General features: G+C 35.4%; 2 long non-coding RNA genes across 2 annotated transcripts; both read left to right on the top strand.

The window, feature by feature from the left end:
- The first annotated feature begins 3,064 nt into the window (after window positions 1-3,064).
- LOC141717358 (uncharacterized) lies at window positions 3,065-4,565 on the top strand. Its single transcript, XR_012573603.1, has 3 exons — window positions 3,065-3,521; window positions 4,042-4,116; window positions 4,363-4,565. It is a non-coding gene; the product is annotated as an uncharacterized LOC141717358 (long non-coding RNA).
- Window positions 4,566-11,693: 7,128 nt separating this feature from the next.
- On the top strand, window positions 11,694-12,715 carry LOC141720465 (uncharacterized). Its single transcript, XR_012574379.1, has 3 exons — window positions 11,694-11,758; window positions 12,279-12,353; window positions 12,600-12,715. It is a non-coding gene; the product is annotated as an uncharacterized LOC141720465 (long non-coding RNA).
- Window positions 12,716-21,400: the final 8,685 nt, after the last annotated feature.

Below are 21,400 nucleotides of genomic sequence, written 5' to 3'. Positions count from 1 at the left end.
AGGATTCTACACAAAGAAATTAGAAGATAGAAGCAAAGAGGTGGTGCATCTGGGAACTGAGCCTGGAACCAAAGCCTATCGTTTATATGATCCAGAAACGGATCGTATCCTGGTAAGCAGAGATGTAATTTTCGAGGAGGGAAAAACTTGGAACTGGAACAAAGCTCAGCAAGGTATTCTAACCTGTAGTCGTGAGCATACATTTACTGTTGTGGACAGCTTCACAAATAATGAACGATACACTGACGCTTCTCAACAGTTGAGCTCTGATTCGGAAACTGTGATGGGTACACCAGAATCACAGTCAAGCGCGCAAGGTTCATCTCAGCATTTGAGTTCTAATTCGGAAACTGAGATGGGTACACCTCAATCACAGTCAAGCACACGAGGCTCATCACTATCAAAAACTCAAAGCTCGGAAACAGAAGCTAGCAGTGAACCAAAACGTTTTGCTTCGATTGTTGACATATATAACAACACTGAAGAAATCGAATTAGATGACGAATTGTTATTAATGGGAGTGGATGAGCCAAGGAACTATGAGCAAGCTGTTAAGGAGAAGAACTGGAGGGAAGCAATGCAGCAAGAAATGAATTCCATCGAGCAAAATAATACTTGGAAACTAATGGAGTTACCTACAGATCGTAAGGTGATTGGGCTGAAGTGGGTCTACAAAATCAAACGAGATGCACATGGTAAAATAATAAAATACAAGGCAAGGCTTGTAGCGAAGGGATACGTTCAGGAACGAGGAGTGGATTTCGATGAAATATTCGCTCCTGTCACCAGACTCGAGACTGTTAGGCTGCTGTTGGCTTTGGCAGCAAAGTATGGTTGGGAGGTACATCACTTAGATGTTAAAACAGCGTTCCTGAATGGCGAGATAGAGGAAGAAGTCTATGTTACTCAACCACAGGGATTTGTCAAGGAGGGACAAGAACGCTTGGTTTACAAGCTGATAAAAGCACTCTATGGTTTAAGACAGGCTCCACGAGCCTGGTATGCGAAGCTCAACAAGAGTCTTGAGATCATGGGTTTTTCCAAGTGTCCACATGAGTATGCGGTATATACTAAAAATAAAGGCAGTGATACACTCATCATTGGAGTATATGTAGATGACCTACTGATTACAGGCACCAGCATTACTGTCATTGAAGAGTTTAAGCAACAGATGAGTGATCAGTTCGAGATGAACAACCTGGGAAAGCTGACGTACTACTTGGGAATAGAAGTGAGTCAAGGGGATGATTTTATTGAGCTCAAACAAACAGGATATGCTCGCAAGGTGTTGGAGAAGGCAGGAATGGGAGAATGTAATCCCACTAAATATCCTATGGACCCAAAGGAACACATTACTAAAGACGAAGGTGGCACGCTGGTGGATCCAACGGAGTACAAAAGTATGGTCGGGGGGTTGCGTTATCTTGTTCACACTCGCCCGGACATTGCCTACGCAGTGGGTATAGTAAGTCGTTTTATGGAGAAGCCCACTATTATGCACAAACATGCTGTGAAGCGGATCCTCAGGTATGTTAAAGGAACTCTAGATTTTGGTTTAGTGTACTCCAGGCACAATACAAACAACATGCTCGTGGGATACTCAGACAGTGACTTAGCTGGGCAAACAGACGACAGAAAAAGCACAGGGGGGATGGTTTTTTTATTTGAATAATAGTCTAATAACCTGGGTCTCTCAGAAACAAAGGTGTGTTGCATTATCATCTTGCGAGGCAGAGTTCATGGCTGCCACCGCAGCTGCCTGTCAGGCGATTTGGTTAAAGAATTTGTTGAGTAAGATCACAGGGGAAGAAATAGGTCCAGTCACATTATATATTGATAATAGGTCTGCTATAGATTTAGCAAAAAACCCAGTGTTTCATGGCAGGAGCAAACACATCGATGTACGGTATCATTTTATTCGTGAATGTGTGGAAAGGAAGGAGATAGTCATCAGGCATATCAACTCTGAGTTGCAGCGTGCAGATATCATGACAAAGGGACTCACCACGGTTAAGTTTGAAAAGATGAGGATGCTGCTGGGCGTTAAAGAGTTAAATAAATAAGTTTCATATTGAGGGGGTGATTGTTGGATAATATGAAACATTTATTTGATTTATTTGCATTGTTTTATTTGATTGTTTTTATTCAGCTGAGTGGTATACTCCACGTTTGAATAAGTCTTGCATATCTGTTTAGATCATCAGTTAGAAGAGAAGTTGTAGGTGCATGCACGATGTTGGTTAGAGTCATTGTAGGAGTGGATTACTTGTGTGATCCTAATTTTTAGTCTTTCTCTTATCTGTAGTTTTCTATATATTGTATTGTATGGATTATTAATAAACACAGCTTTCACGTGTACTTTGTTTCCTCAGTTTTACATTAAACACCTATATCTATATATATATCAGATTGTTTTCTTCATAAGTATGTTCTTCGTTGTCGAAGTGTGTGTAAAGACTGGTGCTCTCTTATTGATAGTACTGCTTTTGTCAAGAAACATCTTAAGACTAGCCGTGATCACAATGCTGGTGCTGGTCTTATGATAGAGAAACTTGGTGGTGATGAAAAGTTTTATTTGGCTAGTCTCGATTCTTTGGACGAGGATTCTGCCGCTGTTGTCAAAATATGTGATCCGCTCAAGGCGTTACTCTGTGCTGCTGAATATGTGTGTGCTTGTAATGGTTTGATGTGTGTGCTGAAAAATATGGGGAGAGATGTTTTTGTGTTGAATCCGGTACTTAGGAAGTTCAAAAAGGTAACTTCCGCGCCACCTGAGTTTCCAAGTTCGTCTGAATGGAAAGATAGATTCTCATTTGGATTTGGTTATGATGAGGTTAATGATGATTATAAGGTGGTCATGATTGCAGAGTGTTGTGTTCATTCTGGTGACTTAATAGTCTTTGTTTACAGCTTCAAAACCAACGCTTGGACACGGATTCAAAACGTTCCAAATAATATTAGTTTTACTGAAAATGGGGGCATATTTGCAAGTGGATCTCTCCATTGGACGGCAATTAAGAATCAAATTAATTCCAAGAATTTTATTCTTGGCTTCGATCTTGCACTTCAACAGTTCAAGGAGGTCCCTTTACCTCCTATGGAGGATGACAGTTCCAAAAGGATATTGATGGATGATGTAGGAGAAAACCTTTGTATTATCCACTACTCCAGTTCTTGCATGGATGTGTGGTTGATGAACTATCCTGGGGCTGAAAGTACTTGGTACAAAGCACTTTCTACGGAGCAAGAGGAAATGCTCAGAACTGGTACTTCTAATGAACTTATTGCTTTTTCCAGAAGCGGCAAGGATCTACTCTTACAGGTGTACAATCCCTTGGACACAACACTTGCATGGTATAACCTCAACCAGGAGACACTAACAAATGTTGGGATTCGTGGGCTTCCTATCCATTTCTGTTCATTTCTATACACCGAGAGTCTCTTACAACTCACCGAGGATGAGCCCCTGTAGCAGAAACCATCAAGGACAATCAAAAGAAGAATACAAAAAAAAGGAGAAGGTACAAAATGAGTTGTTATTTGTGGGGTCTATAATTCTGTATTTCTCTCCAGTTCATCATTATGTTAGAAATTCGGTACAGTTTATTTATTTACAAATTAATGGGACATTAATCTCATGTGCTAACGTATCAATTTATTGTGAGGACTATTCTAAAACATGGTATAAAAAGCTCAACCATGTGTTGTAGTATAATTCAAGTGTTTGCATTGTTTTCGTTTTTTTCTTGCAATCCCTTTTTTTTTGGTGAATTTGTTTGCTTGCTGTTTCTGAGTCCTGAACTTTCAACTGAGCACCATTTTTGTATCTTGTTGAATCATTATCATTAATATTGGTGTATATCTATTGTTATGAAGAGGAGTGATTACAGTACTTGCTAAACACATGCCATTTTCTTTCTTAATTGTGATACTGCTTACCGAGTTGAGCCATCTTTTGCTAGATTGCTTTTAACTGATATTTCATATTTGGGAAAATGCGTTTACTAATATATTTGCTAATTACTGGCTTATCTCTTGTAGGGGTAAATTTCTGTCTGCAGGATCCAGTTCGAGGATCTAAGATATTTGAACTACGAAACAAAGTAGTATGACAAGGTAGTTTTTTCTTATGTTTATCTTCACTGTTATTAGTTTGAGTCTTTTGTTTATGTGTTGGAACCATTTTCTGCACAGTATTCACTTCTGCACGTAGCATATCAGTAAAGTTTTCCTATTACCGAATAGAACATGGAGTGGTTTATGCCTTATTCACTTCTACACTAATAACAATTGCAGGATCTTGTACCATAACTGTTATCTCGATACCTGACAAGATTGTTTGCCAATAACTTTGTGTTGCAGGAATGCTCCAAGTGATGGGAGATCAGTAGAGTTCAATTTTCCAGGTTGTGCCCGGAACAGAAGAGAGTAATTTACTAGAACAGTAGATATATTGTTCTTTTTATCGTCTACTGCACCCTGTGTTTTGTTTGTTAAATTTTAGTTCAGTGTTTCGGTTAAACAAGTACTGTAATGCAGCAGATGCTGTAGCTCAGATGTTGGTTCGGTTTACTATTTTTTTTAGTTTGTTCAAGTAAAATGAATATTTTTATTAATATACATGTTTTATTTAGCTGGATAGCTGCACATGATTTATCTACACTACAACAAAAACGCAATCAGACAACACCGACACTCGACCAAAAAAGTGTTGCCCGAATTTTTCATACAATGTTTTTTTTGCAACCAAAAAATTGGCGTTGTGTGACGTTGATTACTACAAGCGATAAAAAAATGTTGTCTAGTAAAACAAATCAGACAAGTGTTTTTAAAATTAAGATGTTGTGTGAATGGGAAGGCTTTAGTATTACTACAACGCTTTAAAATCCATTGTCTAGTTGATGGAGACAGACAACCCTTTCTAAAGTGATGTTGTGCAAATGAGTAAAATCGTACAAAGATTTTTAAAATACATTTTCTGAAAATGATTGAGATAAGGTCTTGTTTAACGGTTGTGGAAATGAGACAATTGTTTTTTCTACTAGTTATTTAAGCTCGAATCACACAATGTACAAATTAGGTGTTGTCCAAATGATACCTGATAGACAAGTGTTTTACATATATTGTATGTCACCAATATCAGACAATAGTCTAATTCTTAAAACCCTTGTCTTTCTTACTAAATTTAAACATGTGTTGCACAACAAAATATTCAAATAAATCGTTGTCTAGTTTATTACAATAAAAATAGTAATAATTTCAAAAAAAATAATTTCCAGACAATTCATTTTAATTTTTTTAAAAACAACAAATTCTAATTAAATCCACTTTCATCTAGATTAAATATTTAAATTTTATATTTCAAAATAGTTTAATTATCTACTTTATAATTAATAAAAAAAAATAATCACAAGTGCTTCAAGTTTACATTGTTAATTGTTCCAACAACGACATTTCCTGAAAAACACTTATGTAAAGTAACTTACCACAACATGATTTTAGAAAAAACCGTTGTCTATATTTTTACTAGTTTTAAAATTTTTTCGGAAAATTTATATGCCACCGTTAATTAATTTATATGAGTAACCAATAACTTACACTAAATTAATTTGTGTGTATTAAGATTTGAAATAATCTTTTTCATAGATTTTTGAATTCTTTTACCTATTAGTACTAGACGTTACACGAATATTAATAGCATCAACAGATAATCACATTGATGAGGATATAACATGTATATTATAAATGTTCACTTGGATTGTTAAGTTGGTATAATAAGAGCCGTTGATTAAAAGTAGATTTAATATCAGCCGTAAGATTTAAAAAAGTTGATCATCTAAGACAACAGTTTTTTTCACAATTTATTTCAGACAAGACTTTTTCATAAAAAAACCGTTGGGTGTTGCCTCGTACTAGATTTTTTTCATACATGATGAAAAAGATAAATTTTTTAAATAATTTTTTAGAGGATCCAACCGTACGGATGTTAAGAAATACTCATTTTAGTCACATGAAAAAAGTATTAAAAAATTTAAAATTCATCTCGAATGTCAGGATTAGAAAAATCTGGTAAAAGTACCCCTCCCAACAACGAGACTTGTTCCCGATTTACAGGATTAATTTTTTAAAATGATTTTTCGACGATCCAACCGTACGGATGTTAAGATATATCGATTTTAGTCATAAGAAAAAATTATTAAAAAATTTGAAATTCATTTTGCATGTCAGGATTAGAAAAATCTGGTAAAAGTACCCCTCCCGACAAGGAGACTCGTTCCCGATTTACAGGATTAATTTTTTTAAATGATTTTTCGACAATCCAACCGTACGGATTTTAAGATATATCGATTTTAGTCATAAGAAAAAATTATTAAAAAAATTGAAATTCAAACAAATTCAAACTTGAAAATGATCTTTCTGATTCTCAAAAAATGAGGGGCAAAGGGATTGATCGAGAAAGATCTCTTATTCTTATTATTAGATCGTGATTGGATACGCAGTGTATGGACAGCTATTCTCGAGCACATGTTTAGGTTCGACATCTCGGCTTGCTTCTACTACCTTCAAGGGTCTTCTAGGGTCTTCCCCCGTTAGGAGCAAACTATCAGTAAATAAATATCTCGAGATATCTATTAGTAATGGCTAATAGCTGCGCGGGTGATAGGGACTCTCTCTTTTCTGAATCTCTCCTCTTCTCCGAACTCATAGCTCTTAGAAAGAAGATTTTAGAAGAAAAAGTACTTGGCATTTAGGTATCTACTTCAAAAGAAACTTGTGTAAAATTACCTATAGGCGTTAGGGGTTGAATTATTGATGTGAGATGGATCCAGAAAAGGGGAGGTTCTAGTTATAATCCATAAAAGAAAATGCATATGGAATTCGACTTGGAAGATTCATGAAAAAAATAAGTTTGTTTAACTACACGATTAGATAAATATCTCATCTCTTCTTCAGAATCCAGGATGTTCTTCCAAGAACTACGAGCGGAGGTATTAATCGAGTATAGCCAAGCAATTAAGGCCTTCTCATCGATACTAATCTATCCTTTTGAGACTAAGTGTTCGAAAGGGGCAGACATACCTTTTATAGCTGTTTTATCTTCCTCAAGGAATTTCTTGGGCCTTTTAGGAACAGCTTTACAAACTGTTAATTTTTAAAAATTTAAAAAGGATGAATCTTTAAATATAAGTCTGGAGTTGAATTCATTCTAGAATTTATAATATTTTGTATCTCTTTTCGAAGAAGATCTGCCGCCAATCGGACTCGACAAATTTTGTACCCGTAAATTCAATGATTAGTCAGTTTTAAAGTCGATAAATCCGGGAGTCTAGAAAGTCATTTCTGACAGCCTAATCGAAGTTGTGTAATAAAAAATAGAAAATCTTCCATAACTTGTAAAATTAATCGATAAATATAACGAGTAGGCCTAAATAATTCGATCGATGTAGTTGTTTAACCATACCACATAGTTTCGGCAGTAACAGCAAGAGCAGTCGGACGAACTCTTATAGTGAGCCTAGTTTTTCATTTGAAATGTTTTTGTATATTTTTAGAGTCAAGAGAGAATGCCGGTTTCAAAAGGTATCCCTCATATGTTTCTTTTTATGCTGCTTTTCTAGTTGAAGTTGCCTGGAGATTCAAATCATACTTTTCATACCATGGGAAATCTACTCGGAGCTCCAAATATACGCTATTGGGATGGTGATAGCCAATAATAGCACATGCCCTGTTATATAAACAAGAGGCCCAACAAGAAGGGCCCAGGATCCAACTGTCAGTGACCATGGAGGACCCCTAGGACACGTGGCAATATCACCACCGTCCAGGTACCCTGGATCCAGAAGGTTCCGACGGCCCGGATTCGGTAGTACATCAGCAAATCAGGGCCGTCCTTACATCCTATAGCCCAAAATACCTACCTACGGTCCAAATCAACAAGTTTAAACCCCTAAACCCTAGTGTAAAGGCTATAAAAGGCAGAACAAAAGGAAAGTTACGGGTTACTTCATCTCTCATATATATACACCTATACACACACACCACTATTTAGATAATTCCATTTCTAGCCCTTTCTCTCCCACCTAAAGAAATACCACACAACAACCATCATTTCCGTGGAAATGGAGCTCGAGTCCGGGACGGAGACGAAGAGGACCGCGGGGTGAATTGGCTTTATCATAGGCGTTAGAAGGAGGGGGTGGCGTCCCCGCGGCACCTCCGGTGTGAGAGAGAGACTGGGTTTTTGGGAGAGAAAGGGGTAGAACTGGAATTATCAAAATAGTGGTGTGTGTGTATAGGTGTATATATATGAGAGATGAAGTAACCCCTAACATTCCTTTTGTTCTGCCTTTTATAGGCTTCACACTAGGGTTTAGGGGTTTAAACCTGTTGATCTGGACCGTAGGTAGCAATTTTGGACTGTTGGACGTAAGGACGGCCCTGATTTGCTGATGTACTACCGAATCCGGGCCGTCAGAACCTTCTGGATCCAGAGTACCTGGACGGTGATGATATTACCACGTGTCCTGGGGTGGTCCATGGTCACTGACAGATGGATCATGGGCCCTTCTTGTTGGGCCTCTTGTTTATATACTGGGCATGTGCTATTATAGGCTATCATTTCCCCCTCAACCATCAACTTAAAGCTCAAGTTCCCCACCCCGGGAGGCAATGAGGAATTGAAAGGAGACAGAGAAATGGCAGGGAGATGCTACGGTCAAGCTTTACTAATGGAAGAAACAGAACCGGGTAACAGAAAGAGGCTAATGACCCTACCCAAGGGACAGAGCAGGAAAAAGCATCGCGAACACCTCAGTAAAAGGGTCAGGCTAGATGTCAATATGATCGAGGACTCCGGATACAGCATAACCAATACTGAGGCCCGAATTCAGAAGTTTGTTGAAACTAAGGAGAAGACAAAGGTCGAACCTGCCCAGCAAACAATCGAAATAGAGCTGGAATCCTGGAACCAAATCCGGAAGATTAAAATCGGCAAAGGCCTAGAAACCGCATTCCAGAGAGAGCTGATTGACCTTTTGAAAGAATATGCGGATGTGTTCGCCTGGACCCCGGAAGACATGCCGGGGATTGACGAATCTGTGGCGATGCAAAGCCTGGACGTTGATCCGAAACAAAGACCCATCAAGCAAAAACGAAGAAACTTTGCCCCGGAAAGACAACAGGCAATTGATGAAGATGTCGAAAAATTGTTGAAGGTGAATATCATCTGTGAAATAAAGTATCTGGATTGGCTAGCAAATGTTGTGCTAGTCAAAAAACCCAATGAAAAATGGAGAATGTGTGTTGATTACACAAACCTCAACGCAACATGCCCCAAAGTCCCCACATCATTTTGTAATAAAATTTGTAAATCTTGTACCTGTAACATTAGTCATATTTTAATTTTGGATAAATTTTTTATGAAATTTAGAATATTAAATATCAATAAAGTTTAATATAAATTTATACGATCCTTTTAAACTTTAAAAATATCTTGAGGAATCTAAATTAAACTATTGGTACAAAGTAATAATAATATAATTGTATTCTCTTTCGATTTAAACGAAATTTTAATAAATCAATAATGGCTTATATTAAATATATTAATATTTTAAGAATATATCTCTAGATAAAAAATTGGATATAAAATGACAGGTCTTGGTTTTTATGATCCGTCAATTTGACCAAATTAATGGGCCCATCTATATTCACACCGATATCAACCAATAAAAAAATACCATATCACCGGCACCACGTCATTTTATAATAAATTTTTTGTGTTTAATCTTGTACCTCTATTATTACTCATATTTTAAATATGGATAAACTTTTTATGAAATCTATAATCTAAATCAAATATCAATAGAATTTAATATAGATTCATATAATCCATTTAAAATCTGAAAAAATCTTGTGAAATCTAAATTAAATATTCATTCAAGCATATAAACAATCGTAAGAGCCTCAAAATCAAGTGAACTGCTTGTCCAAAATAACATTGTTGTAAAGAGTCGCCCAAAGCAAAATAAGCCTCTGCACCTGAGACGGGTAACCTTCCTTTCTCTTCATTGCTATATCTGTGTTGTAAAATTTTTGGTTGTCCAATTGTTGAAAAGGTCTAGCATAGAGCAGCATATCATACATAAGTATAATTTTTATTTTTGTGTGTGCGAAATTGTCCATCATTTTAAGTAACTTGTGGTATGGTGCTAGGAAACCTCATTACCATTAAGTCGTTTATGTTTTTGCCTGAAAGGATCCTAAGTACTGTGTGGTATGCTGTTAGGAATTATTTTTTTGGCCGTTTTACATAATTGAATATCTTTAAAATCAGAAAATTTTATTTATTTCTTGAAATGAAGACGTTCATGTAATGTTTGGTACAGAAAAATTTTATTCATTTAGGAAAGTTATTTTGTATAAAATATATCCTCTAAAGTTTTATTGTAGTAAATATATCGTGTAATGCTAAAGATCTCAAACAAAATATGATTGTTTCACGTATGTTTAAGCTATTTACCTAATTATTGCAGATCCTTGTTCATCATTTGGTCTCCAACTCTGCTAGCTGAACTTTCATTTTCCAAACCCTGGTGCTACATTTGTAAAATGGCACTTCCTTGCGAGATGATCGATGAGATACTTTGTCGAGTACCCGTTAAGTATGTTCTTCGTTGTCGAAGTGTGTGTAAAGACTGGTGCTCTCTTATTTATAGTACTGCTTTTGTCAAGAAACATCTTAAGACTAGCCGTGATCGCAATGCTGGTGCTGGTCTTATGATAGAGAAACTTGGTGGTGATGAAAAGTTTTATTTGGCTAGTCTCGATTCTTTGGATGAGGATTCTGCCGCTGTTGTCAAAATATGTGATCCGCTCAAGGCGTTACTCTGTGCTGCTGAATATGTGTGTGCTTGTAATGGTTTGATGTGTGTGCTGAAAAATATGGGGAGAGATGTTTTTGTGTTGAATCCGGTACTTAGGAAGTTCAAAAAGGTAACTTCCGCGCCACCTGAGTTTCCAAGTTCGTCTGAATGGAAAGATAGATTCTCATTTGGATTTGGTTATGATGAGGTTAATGATGATTATAAGGTGGTCATGATTGCAGAGTGTTGTGTTCATTCTGGTGACTTAATAGTCTTTGTTTACAGCTTCAAAACCAACGCTTGGACACGGATTCAAAACGTTCCAAATAATATTAGTTTTACTGAAAATGGGGGCATATTTGCAAGTGGATCTCTCCATTGGACGGCAATTAAGAATCAAATTAATTCCAAGAATTTTATTCTTGGCTTCGATCTTGCACTTCAACAGTTCAAGGAGGTCCCTTTACCTCCTATGGAGGATGACAGTTCCAAAAGGATATTGATGGATGATGTAGGAGAAAACCTTTGTATTATCCACTACTCCAGTTCTTGCATGGATGTGTGGTTGATGAACTATCCTGGGGCTGAAAGTACTTGGTACAAAGCACTTTCTACGGAGCAAGAGGAAATGCTCAGAACTGGTACTTCTAATGAACTTATTGCTTTTTCCAGAAGCGGCAACGATCTACTCTTACAGGTGTACAATCCCTTGGACACAACACTTGCATGGTATAACCTCAACCAGGAGACACTAACAAATGTTGGGATTCGTGGGCTTCCTATCCATTTCTGTTCATTTCTATACACCGAGAGTCTCTTACAACTAACCGAGGATGAGCCCCTGTAGCAGAAACCATCAAGGACAATCAAAAGAAGAATACAAAAAAAAGGAGAAGGTACAAAATGAGTTGTTATTTGTGGGGTCTATAATTCTGTATTTCTCTCCCGTTCATCATTATGTTAGAAATTCGGTACAGTTTATTTATTTACAAATTAATGGGACATTAATCTCATGTGCTAACGTATCAATTTATTGTGAGGACTATTCTAAAACATGGTATAAAAAGCTCAACCATGTGTTGTATTATAATTCAAGTGTTTGCATTGTTTTGGTTTTTTTCTTGCAATCCCTTTTTTTTTGGTGAATTTGTTTGCTTGCTGTTTCTGAGTCCTGAACTTTCAACTGAGCACCATTTTTGTATCTTGTTGAATCATTATCATTAATATTGGTGTATATCTATTGTTATGAAGAGGAGTGATTACAGTACCTGCTAAACACATGCCATTTTCTTTCTTAATTGTGACACTGCTTACCGAGTTGAGCCATCTTTTGCTAGATTGCTTTTAACTGATATTTCATATTTGGGAAAATGCGTTTACTAATATATTTGCTAATTACTGGCTTATCTCTTGTAGGGGTAAATTTCTGTCTGCAGGATCCAGTTCGAGGATCTAAGATATTTGAACTACGAAACAAAGTAGTATGACAAGGTAGTTTTTTCTTATGTTTATCTTCACTGTTATTAGTTTGAGTCTTTTGTTTATGTGTTGGAACCATTTTCTGCACAGTATTCACTTCTGCACGTAGCATATCAGTAAAGTTTTCCTATTACCGAATAGAACATGGAGTGGTTTATGCCTTATTCACTTCTACACTAATAACAATTGCAGGATCTTGTACCATAACTGTTATCTCGATACCTGACAAGATTGTTTGCCAATAACTTTGTGTTGCAGGAATGCTCCAAGTGATGGGAGATCAGTAGAGTTCAATTTTCCAGATTGTGCCCGGAACAGAAGAGAGTAATTTACTAGAACAGTAGATATATTGTTCTTTTTATCGTCTACTGCACCCTGTGTTTTGTTTGTTAAATTTTAGTTCAGTGTTTCGGTTAAACAAGTACTGTAATGCAGCAGATGCTGTAACTCAGATGTTGGTTCGGTTTACTATTTTTTTTAGTTTGTTCAAGTAAAATGAATATTTTTATTAATATACATGTTTTATTTAGCTGGATAGCTGCACATGATTTATCTACACTACAACAAAAACGCAATCAGACAACACCGACACTCGACCAAAAAAGTGTTGCCCGAATTTTTCATACAATGTTTTTTTTGCAACCAAAAAATTGGCGTTGTGTGACGTTGATTACTACAAGCGATAAAAAAATGTTGTTTAGTAAAACAAATCAGACAAGTGTTTTTAAAATTAAGATGTTGTGTGAATGGGAAGGCTTTAGTATTACTACAACGCTTTAAAATCCATTGTCTAGTTGATGGAGACAGACAACCCTTTCTAAAGTGATGTTGTGCAAATGAGTAAAATCGTACAAAGATTTTTAAAATACATTTTCTGAAAATGATTGAGATAAGGTCTTGTTTAACGGTTGTGGAAATGAGACAATTGTTTTTTCTACTAGTTATTTAAGCTCGAATCACACAATGTACAAATTAGGTGTTGTCCAAATGATACCTGATAGACAAGTGTTTTACATATATTGTATGTCACCAATATCAGACAATAGTCTAATTCTTAAAACCCTTGTCTTTCTTACTAAATTTAAACATGTGTTGCACAACAAAATATTCAAATAAATCGTTGTCTAGTTTATTACAATAAAAATAGTAATAATTTCAAAAAAAATAATTTCCAGACAATTCATTTTAATTTTTTTAAAAACAACAAATTCTAATTAAATCCACTTTCATCTAGATTAAATATTTAAATTTTATATTTCAAAATAGTTTAATTATCTACTTTATAATTAATAAAAAAAAAAATCACAAGTGCTTCAAGTTTACATTGTTAATTGTTCCAACAACGACATTTCCTGAAAAACACTTATGTAAAGTAACTTACCACAACATGATTTTAGAAAAAACCGTTGTCTATATTTTTACTAGTTTTAAAATTTTTTCGGAAAATTTATATGCCACCGTTAATTAATTTATATGAGTAACCAATAACTTACACTAAATTAATTTGTGTGTATTAAGATTTGAAATAATCTTTTTCATAGATTTTTGAATTCTTTTACCTATTAGTACTAGACGTTACACGAATATTAATAGCATCAACAGATAATCACATTGATGAGGATATAACGTGTATATTATAAATGTTCACTTGGATTGTTAAGTTGGTATAATAAGAGCCGTTGATTAAAAGTAGATTTAATATCAGCCGTAAGATTTAAAAAAGTTGATCATCTAAGACAACAGTTTTTTTCAAAAAAACTGTTGTCACAATTTATTTCAGACAAGACTTTTTCATAAAAAAACTGTTGGGTGTTGCCTCGTACTAGATTTTTTTCATACCTGATGAAAAAGATAAATTTTTTAAATAATTTTTTAGGGATCCAACCGTACGGATGTTAAGAAATACTCATTTTAGTCACATGAAAAAAGTATTAAAAAATTTAAAATTCATCTCGAATGTCAGGATTAGAAAAATCTGGTAAAAGTACCCCTCCCAACAACGAGACTTGTTCCCGATTTACAGGATTAATTTTTTAAAATGATTTTTCGACGATCCAACCGTACGGATGTTAAGATATATCGATTTTCGTCATAAGAAAAAATTATTGAAAAATTTGAAATTCATTTTGCATGTCAGGATTAGAAAAATCTGGTAAAAGTACCCCTCCCGACAAGGAGACTCGTTCCCGATTTACAGGATTAATTTTTTAAAATGATTTTTCGACAATCCAACCGTACGGATTTTAAGATATATCGATTTTAGTCATAAGAAAAAATTATTAAAAAATTTGAAATTCATTTTGCATGCCAGGATTAGAAAAATCTGGTAAAAGTACCCCTCTCGACAACGAGACTCGTTCCCGATTTACAGGATTAATTTTTTAAAATGATTTTTCGATGATCCAACCATACGGATGTTAAGATATATTGATTTGAGTCATAAGAACAAATTATTAAAAAATTTGAAATTCATTTTGCATGTCAGGATTAGAAAAATCTGGTAAAAGTACCCCTCCCGACAACGAGACTCGTTCCCGATTTACAGGATTAATTTTTTAAAATGATTTTTCGACGATCCAATAGTACGGATGTTAAGATATATCGATTTTAGTCATAAGAAAAAATTATTAAAAAATTTGAAATTCATTTTGCATGTCAGGATTAGAAAAATCTGGTAAAAGTACTCATCCCGACAATGAGACTCGTTCCCGACTTATAAGATTAATTTTTAAAATGATTTTTCGACGATCCAACCGTACGGATGTTAAAAATATATCAATTTTAGTCATATGAAAAAATTATTAAAAAATTTGAAATTCATCTTGCATGTCAGGATTAGAAAAATCTGGTAAAAGTACTCATCCCGACAACGAGACTCGTTCCCGATTTACAAGATTAATTTTTAAAATGATTTTTTTGACGATCCAACCGTACGGATGTTAGGATATATCAGTTTTAGTCATATGAAAAAATTATTAAAAAATTTGAAATTCATTTTGCATATCAGGATTAGAAAAATCCGGTAAAAGTACCCCTCTCGACAACGAATATAAAAATATATTAGCTTTTGTCATATTAAAATATTAAAAACATTCAAATTTATTTTATATTATTTTATAAAAAAAAATTCTTAAATCTATTTATAAAAAATTTATAAGTATACAATATTTATTTATCGAGTTTTCTTGTTATAACTGGTTTCCCTCCTTCAACTTTTCATTTCCCCCTTCTTTTCTTTTCATTACCCGCTTCCCCCTCCCCCTCCCATGCCCCATTTCATCTCCTTCTCTGTAAACATAAAACACCAAAGTACACAAATCTAAATATCTCTCTCTCTCTCTCTCTCCCTCCTAACCCTCTCAATCCACCTCTATTTCAAACACTAATTACACTCTGAATGACGAATTAACTTCATAGCCGTCCGCTGTTTGTGCTTCCATTTCCGATCCGAAGGATCTCATCTGCTTGAATTGAGTTGGTATTCCAAAGAAGATTGTGATCCTATTGAGTTTTGATTTAGGTTGTGGTCTCTCCCCTTCCCTCTCTCCCTCTCTTTCTCCCCCTCTACTCTCCTTGTTATGAAAAATCTATACATACATAAATATTTGCTTTGATTTGAGCCTCCTTTGATTGATTTGTATGTTTCTTTAATGGAGTATGGTTCCGTTTAGGGTGTCAATTCGACTTCAATTTGGGGTTTTAGTTTGTGTTCAAAACTAAGGCTTTAGGGCTTATTTGTGGATTCAATGGAAGGTGCTTGTCTTTAATTTTGAGGTATCACTCTCTCTCTCTCTCTCTCTCTCTCTCTCTCTCTCTGTCTAACTCTCTCTCTCATTTTAGTTCTTATTTTGTGCTGATTTTAGTTCTTATTTTGTGCGTACAAGTAAGTAAAGGGGATGTGGAGGGGAAAATTGAAGCTTAAGAAGAAAATTGAGTGTTTTGATGATTTGTGTAGGTTTGTTTCTGTGTGATTTAAGATGTAAGTGATTTTTTCTTCTCCCAGTAGCAGTTTTGTGGGTGTGTCTGTTATGACTTGCTTGAATGCTATATGATAGTTTCCGTAACATCTCTGTATAAGGTATTATCCATCTGGACTGTGTAATGATTTTAGGATTCCCACCACTCTATATGAAATGCAAATATGTGATCAGCTAAGAACTGACACAGTTACATTTTTTGGCTGAATAACATCAACTGCTATAGAAATTAGGTCGGTGATGCTTGACATGCTCAATCGTGGATGTCATTGCACAAGATGAGATATCTAGTTTTTATGTGTTTCGTCTTCTACTGTCCTTGTTCCTATCAGTGAAATAAATGTGGTGCTTAGATTATTAATGTTAAAAGTCTTACATGTTTACATGTTTCTAGGTTCCACAAACCATGGAAATTCTTCTTGCTGAATTAAACAGGGTCTGCATATACAGTGTTCCAAAGTATATGAGTTACTCTGAGTCAGTATTTAAAAAAAAGAAGCTTACAACAAAGCCATTGGATATCAAGAAGAAGATGGAAAGCTTGGAAACAGTGATACATATGTAGAACGAGTGAGGTCATGTATGAAGCTATATGTAGCACTTGTTCAGGTGCATCTCTTTGATCTAGCACTAATGTCTGTAGAATATTTGAGTCATTGTGCTTGCTCGTTTTTAGTTTCAAGTTGCTCGTTTCTAGTTTTAAGTATCACGGAAACTATGTGAGTCGTGTTGGTTTTTAGACAGAAGCTGAAGGAGTTAAGAACCCACATGGAATTGAAGAAGGCTGGGCATGGATGGCCAGATTTTTGAATGCTCTTCCAGCCAATTTATACACTGCTGTTTCATTGCAGACCTTTATTGAAGTATGATCAAGAAATTCTTATCATTATATACAATTGCTAAAGTAGTATCAAATTTAATGTTATGTTTCCTTGCCCAGATGGCAGGCTTTGCTCTATACAGAAGATATAGATCCCAGTTCAAGAAGATGCTCAATATTATTTCCCGAAACTTTTTCAGTGCACTTGAACAACGACCAGATCTAGCCAATGTAGTCATGATCACTTCTTCCTGTATGCCTGCCTTCCTTCTGTCCACACAAAATTGCAAATATGAGTTCAATTTTCAGCACAAATATTATGTTTTCACTTGAGAAACTATCCTTAACATGCTAAACTAGGTATGTTTCTAAGCTTACACAAGATAAAATTTGTTCTAGTTAACTAGGTTGAATATCTTTTATTAAAAAGTGTGTTGATAGTCATATAATGCAGGTGAGAGGGGAAAGGGATAAATTCAGCAGGTGATCTATTGATAGTCCTGACCAGCAGAGTTGCTACCATCCACATGTACAGAAAAAACCAGGTGCCAAGTTCTATTTTTCTTAAAACTTATAGATTTTAAATCTCTCTCAAATTACTCTTTCTTATTTAAAAAAATCTAGTGTACATCCCTTTATGATATCTAACAGTATCCAGTGTACATTTAGGTCAATCACATCCAAAAGTTTGTTACAAGGATAAATGATTTTCTATGTAATTATGTTGTATGTAATTGTGTTGTAATTATGTAATTATGTTGTCGATTTATTTTGAAGATTGTTTTCTCCAGATTGGGAAATTGCCTATCACATGCTGTAATGATATTGCAAGGACAACATAGCTCTTGCGGAAGACGTGAAGAGAAGGTGAAAATCCTTGTAGACTCTATATTTTCTTTAATTTGTTGTAGAAATCTTAGACTTGTGAAGGCAGTGATATCAATATGCTTTTAGCTTTTGTATAACTATGTTGCTGTGATTTTCGATCATGGATTAACTTTAGAACTTTTGTTTATATTTTGTGTAAGACAACGCTTTTAACAACCAAGCTTCATTAAAATATCATGTCTTTAATACTAAAACAATGCTTTCGAACACAAAACTTTGGTGCAAAATTAACTCTCACAACACTAGTAAACCATTGTCTATATAATATTAAGATATTGTATCAAAGGTATTCATGCAATACGTTTGGACAAATAAACAGTTGTATGTATCTGATCATGCCATACATTAAAATCCAAAACTGTTGTGTGTAGAAATTTATTACAAGAGTTCTACGAGCTTAATTTCATTTTTGTTGTCTATCTGAATACACAACAACGTTTATACAACAATAAGTGTTGTAGGATTAGTTTTAATGTTATACCTTACACAACGGTTTTCTGAGTTTGTGAGAACCCTTGAGTAATGTCGCTAGTTACGACGAAAACAAGCAAAAAATGTTGTCTTTTCGAGGATGTAATACAACGGGCTTAATCCATAATCATTGTCTGTATAATCTCAGACAATGTTTTTTAGTCGTTGTCTGATCCAACTAACAGACGGCGGCTCAATAGTCAACGGAAAAAGAGGGTATCAGACAACGGACATAAACCGTTGTTGAAGCTTATTTTCCTTGTAGTGCTACAAAGAGCACGTTTGCTGTTGATCTTGGTTATGGTACTGAATAAGCACTATGTGCACTACGAATTGCATGAAAATAATAATCCTACCTAACTTGTTAGTTTGTCATCGTGCTTGAATGCTTAAATTTGGTATATTTTAAGTTCATTAGGTTTGCTTTTCATTCATCAGGAGTTGAAGATTGAAAACATAGAAGACAAGCGGAAAGAACTCATATTTAACCACCCCAAACTCGATTTGTTGAATTTATGCAAATTTACATTGGATTATGTTACCCGATATTTATCAAGTTTTAATTTATGAGCGTATATCTATTCATGCATGTCTCATCTTATTAACAAAAAAATTATCAAATATGAACCTCAGGCATCATTATTTGATAACGATTTTGAGTACTATAACATTTCTCGTATAACAATTCAAATATTCGAAAACTATTATCTCACGTAGCAATTCGAATATTTAAAAACTAACATGCAGTTATATCCCGTACCGTAGGCTTCTTCATGAGATGAGGCAAGATATAATTGTCCGGCGTATCCGAGCACGATCTTATAATAAGAACAAGAGATTTTTCTCGATCAATCCCTTTACCCCTCATTCTTCGAGAATCAGAAATGAGCTACCCAGGAAGTAATAACGCCTAACGAAGCTAAAGCAAGGTCTAACTGAAAATGAAGGGAATTATTGATTGTGTCATAAACACCCTTATGCCCACATCCCAATCATCCCCCGGAGGAATACATGCATCTAAAAATCTTTCATATTGTGTACAATACTAAACAAATTCAAACTTGAAAATGATCTTTCTGATTCTCAAAAAATGAGGGGCAAAGGGATTGATCGAGAAAGATCTCTTATTCTTATTATAAGATTGTGATTGGATACGCAATGTATGGACAGCTATCTCTCGAGCACATGTTTAGGTTCGACATCTCGGCTTGCTTCTACTACCTTCTAGGGTCTTCCCCAGTTAGGAGCAAACTATCAGTAAATAGATATCTCGAGATATCTATTAGTAATGGCTAATAGCTGCTCGGGTGATAGGGACTCTCTCTTTTCTGAATCTCTCCTCTTCTCCGAACTCTTAGCTCTTAGAAAGAAGATTTTAGAAGAAAAAGTACTTGGCATTTAGGTATCTACTTCAAAAGAAACTTGTGTAAAATTACCTATAGGCGGTAGGGGTCGAATTATTGATGTGAGATGGATCCAGAAAAGGGGAGGTTCTAGTTATAATCCATAAAAGAAAATGCATATGGAATTCGACTTGGAAGATTCATGAAAAAAATAAGTTTGTTTAGCTACACGATTAGATAAATATCTCATCTCTTCTTCAGAATCCAGGATGTTCTTCCAAGAACTACTAGCGGAGGTATTAATCGAGTATAGCCAAGAAATTAAGGCCTTCTCATCGATACTAATCTATCCTTTTGAGACTAAGTGTTCGAAAAGGGCAGACATACCTTTTATAGCTGTTTTATCTTCCTCAAGGAATTTCTTGGGCCTTTTAGGAACAGCTTTACAAACTGTTAATTTTTAAAAATTTAAAAAGGATGAATCTTTAAATATAAGTCCGGAGTTGAATTCATTGTAGAATTTATAATATTTTGTATCTATTTTCGAAGAAGGTCTGCCGCCAATCGGACTCGACAAATTTTGTACCCGTAAATTCAATGATTAGTCAGTTTTAAAGTCGATAAATCCGGGAGTCTAGAAAGTCATTTCTGACAGCCTAATCGAAGTTGTGTAATAAAAAATAGAAAATCTTCCATAACTTGTAAAATTAATCGATAAATATAACGAGTAGGCCCAAATAATTCGATCGATGTAGTTGTTTAACCATACCACATAGTTTCGGCAATTACAGCAAGAGCAGTCGGACGAACTCTTATAGTGAGCCTAGTTTTTCATTTGAAATGTTTTTGTATATTTTTAGAGTCAAGAGAGAATTCCGGTTTCAAAAGGTATCCCTCATATGTTTCTTTTTATGCTGCTTTTCTAGTTGAAGTTTCTTGGAGATTCAAATCATACTTTTCATACCATGGGAAATCTACTCGGAGCTCCAAATATACGCTATTGGGATGGTGATAGCTAATAATAGCACATACCATGTTATATAAACAAGAGGCCCAACAAGAAGGGCCCAGGATCCAACTGTCAGTGACCATGGAGGACCCCTAGGACACGTGGCAATATCACCACCGTCCAGGTACCCTGGATCCAGAAGGTTCCGACGGCCCGGATTCGGTAGTACATCAGCAAATCAGGGCCGTCCTTACATCCTATAGTCCAAAATACCTACCTACGGTCCAAATAAACAAGTTTAAACCCCTAAACCCTAGTGTAAAGGCTATAAAAGGCAGAACAAAAGGAAAGTTACGGGTTACTTCATCTCTCATATATATACACCTATACACACACACCACTATTTAGATAATTCCATTTCTAGCCCTTTCTCTCCCACCTAAAGAAATACCACACAACAACCATCATTTCCGTGGAAATGGAGCTCGAGTCCGGGACGGAGACGAAGAGGACCGCGGGGTGAATTGGCTTTATCATAGGCGTTAGAAGGAGGGGGTGGCGTCCCCGCGGCACCTCCGGTGTGAGAGAGAGACTGGGTTTTTGGGAGAGAA

Source organism: Apium graveolens, chromosome 4, assembly GCF_009905375.1.
Source record: "Apium graveolens cultivar Ventura chromosome 4, ASM990537v1, whole genome shotgun sequence".
Taxonomy (NCBI): Eukaryota; Viridiplantae; Streptophyta; class Magnoliopsida; order Apiales; family Apiaceae; genus Apium; species Apium graveolens.
The sequence above is the reverse complement of the archived record's forward strand: the minus strand, read 5'-3'. Positions and strand labels throughout refer to the sequence as shown.